We start from the raw sequence: 3,037 nt of genomic DNA on the forward strand, positions 1-3,037 counted from the left end.
GGTGGTCCTTCAATCAAACCTGAGTAATGGATCCTTTCTATTACAAAGGAATGAATCAAAACACAAAAAAATAGGGAAAAGAAGAGAGGAGAAGTACCTGGAGAATAATCGGGGAAACCGTCCAGTCCTCGAAGCCTAAAGCAGCTCTGTCAAGGCTCCTGATAGTTTCTGCTAGCACAATGCCACCAATGCAACCCATGTCCTCCATTTGTCGAATCATAGGACAAAACCGCAGATCCCCGAAGCCTGGATCCTTGTCAAACAAGAAACCAGATAATAAGCAAAATACAAAGGCCCGCATCCTAAGCCTCATCCGGTCTGGGTCATCCAAACGGACCTCTGAAAATTCATCAATCAGGGGCATCAGAATCGCCTTCTGGTCGTCAACAATCATGGCCTTAGCTTGTGGCCGGCTGAATTGAAATAAATTTTCAAATGACAAACATACCCAACTTTAACCTCATGCCTGACTAAAGGGGCATTAGGGGTCACACCCTATGATAGCACAAAACTCCTCGAAAAGAGGACACATCTCCTCCATCATGGCCCCGAACCGAAAAACGTGGGCCTCAGGGTCCCAGAGTCTGATACAGGCCCATAAAAAGTTCCAGTCGATCACTACCCCCCTAAGGGTAATGATAGGAGAGAGGCCATACCTATTCAAGTTGATCTTTTCAACTTTGGAGAGACTCCTAGCCCAGCTGTGCATGCTATGATTGAAAGAAGGATTCATTCTTTGGAAAAGATAAACACAGAGAGAAAAGAAGAAGAGAGAAGATAAGGAATGAGTGAAGAGCCGAAACAAAGAACAAGCTTTTATAGGAGAAAATGCACCGAATGAGGGCGGCAGCAGCCGCCGAATGATGGCGGCAGCAGCCGCCGAATTGCCACCGAATGACGGCGGCAGCGGTCGCCAAATTGCCACTGAATGATGGCGGCAGCGGCCGCCACGCATAAAAAAAAAAAAAAAAAAAGAGTGTATTTTGTCCATAAGCCAAAATGATGAAGTCCTCCCATTTTGTTTCAAATACAATAAACATGCATACATATATTTCAATACTAACCAAGTGCAGGTACAAAATTAAACTCAGTACAACGATACAGTACAGAAGCACGATCAAAGTTTAGTACAGTAGTCAGACAAGAAAGAAAGAGGAACAGAAAAATCCAGCAATCATGGCTTCAGCGATGGGGCCTCTGCCTTCTCTGATCATTGTAAGCCTCACGAGTCCAGGACGAAGACAGTTCCTGTTGCATCCCGAGCATCAATTCCATCATCTGATTGATCAATCCAACAGGAACCTATAAAAAAAAAATGCAAATGAACGTCAAATCTCTTATGAGTCGTTTTTATGAGGGATTTAGCAGTTTTTACTTACCTCAGTAATGTCCTCAGAAGGCAGAGCCAAGCGATCCACATTTTCCAGCGAGACCTCTCGAAAGGCTAAAGGAGCGTCAGGAGTATGGTAAGAAATGCTGTACGGAAGACGTAAATTGGCCAAGTCTGAATGAAGTGACCCGGTAGCCTCTGTCACAGCCCGGGGAGCCCTAGAATGGCCGGCCGAGTGGCTAGGACCGGCTTGAGATGAACCTTCAGCCCGAGTAGAAGAAGAAGGATCAGTCGTAGGCCTCCTCTTTGGAGTCCTACTCGAAGAACCCGCGGCCCGAGAAGAGCGGGTGGAGGGCGGATGGAAAGGAGCTGATCTCTGAAAATTGTCAAGCCGCGATCCAATAGGCTGCATCAGAAAGAGTCTACAGAACTCAGCATAATCTCCCTCCAAGATGAACTCTCCATACGGAATACCCTCAGTATGCGCATCGGTAAGAGTCATCTGCCTGCCCGCTCGCATGTCCCCGGGAGGAGGATAAGGGACGGAACGACAGCCTCTTATTTGAAAGTCTACTCTCTCGCCCAAGTAATATCGTCTCAGGACGGGATGCGACAGGATCACCCTCCGCCGAGACAAGTCATCCGACCGCTGGAAATGAGGATCAACCTGGATCCAGCTCTGTAGGCGAATGGCCATCGCCCCCACCTCAACCTAAAAAAAAAAAAAAAAAAAAAAAAAAAAAAAAAGATGCAAATATGTTGATAAATCTTTTTTATTCAACGTATTCAAGAATTACTGAACACATACCTGCGCCGGGCTACACGTATCAAAAAAGGTTCTCAGGTCTTTTAGCGAGTGCTTATGCCGACTGATATGAAGGTTTGTTCGGTACCATCTCCAAGCCAAAGGTACCAGCCCTAATCCGAGATCTGCATGAATCTGCTCCGGGCGAGTGTAAGGAAAATACTCAAATGCCCAAATCTGCAACAAAGAAGAAACGAGAGTCAAAAGAGGGCTAATAATATAGAAAAATATACAGAATGTTCTTCGCATTACCTCCCAGAAGTAATAGGTCCCGCTAAGTTTACAGTGGCTCCGACTCAGACCACACATGTCATCATACATACGGCTCAGAATAGCGCCAGCCCAGTCGTACTCCGTGAGATGGGCTAGGTTTTCTAAACTCTTCAAGATAGAAGGATTAAACCTTTCTTTCCTGTTGGACCAAAAGGTCGAAGCAAACATCAGCAACAAAGTGAATCTGGCCACCTGAGTAGCCGTCAGCTCTCCCCGCCTATGTCTAGCATAAATGCCGGGGGCTTGGAGATATAGCCAGCGCCTGGAAACACTCAAAGCTGGAATAGCAGAACCTGGCCCGACAATCCGAGGCAGGTCTATACCAATCAATTCCGCCATCCGATCAGGGGAAATCTCTGTCCTCCAGTCATCATATAATTCAATCGTCCGAATACCAAAAGGGATTCCGGTAATCACAGAAAAATCCACAGGGGTCATTGTCATCTCGCCCCAAGAAAAATGAAAAGTGTTGGTAGTGTCCCACCATCTCTCGGCCAAAGCACCCAGCAACTCCTTGTGGCTATTTCGGCCAGCATCAAAATGCCTCAAGTAACCCAGACGGGACGGATTGATGATTGCCCCGACCGGGTGGCTCGGATCCAATATCTCGATCGGGATTTCGGACATAG

General features: G+C 46.8%; 1 long non-coding RNA gene across 1 annotated transcript; it reads right to left on the reverse strand.

Moving 5' to 3' along the window:
* Nucleotides 1–1,882: 1,882 nt before the first annotated feature.
* On the reverse strand, nt 1,883–2,455 carry LOC149498979 (uncharacterized). Its single transcript, XR_016322917.1, has 3 exons — nt 2,388–2,455; nt 2,139–2,312; nt 1,883–2,042 (listed from the first exon to the last, which is right to left on the reverse strand). It is a non-coding gene; the product is annotated as an uncharacterized LOC149498979 (long non-coding RNA).
* Between the last annotated feature and the right edge of the window lie 582 nt (nt 2,456–3,037).

Source organism: Jatropha curcas, chromosome 1, assembly GCF_041381405.1.
Source record: "Jatropha curcas cultivar XTBG-Jc1 chromosome 1, XTBG_Jcur_1.0, whole genome shotgun sequence".
Lineage (NCBI taxonomy): Eukaryota > Viridiplantae > Streptophyta > Magnoliopsida > Malpighiales > Euphorbiaceae > Jatropha > Jatropha curcas.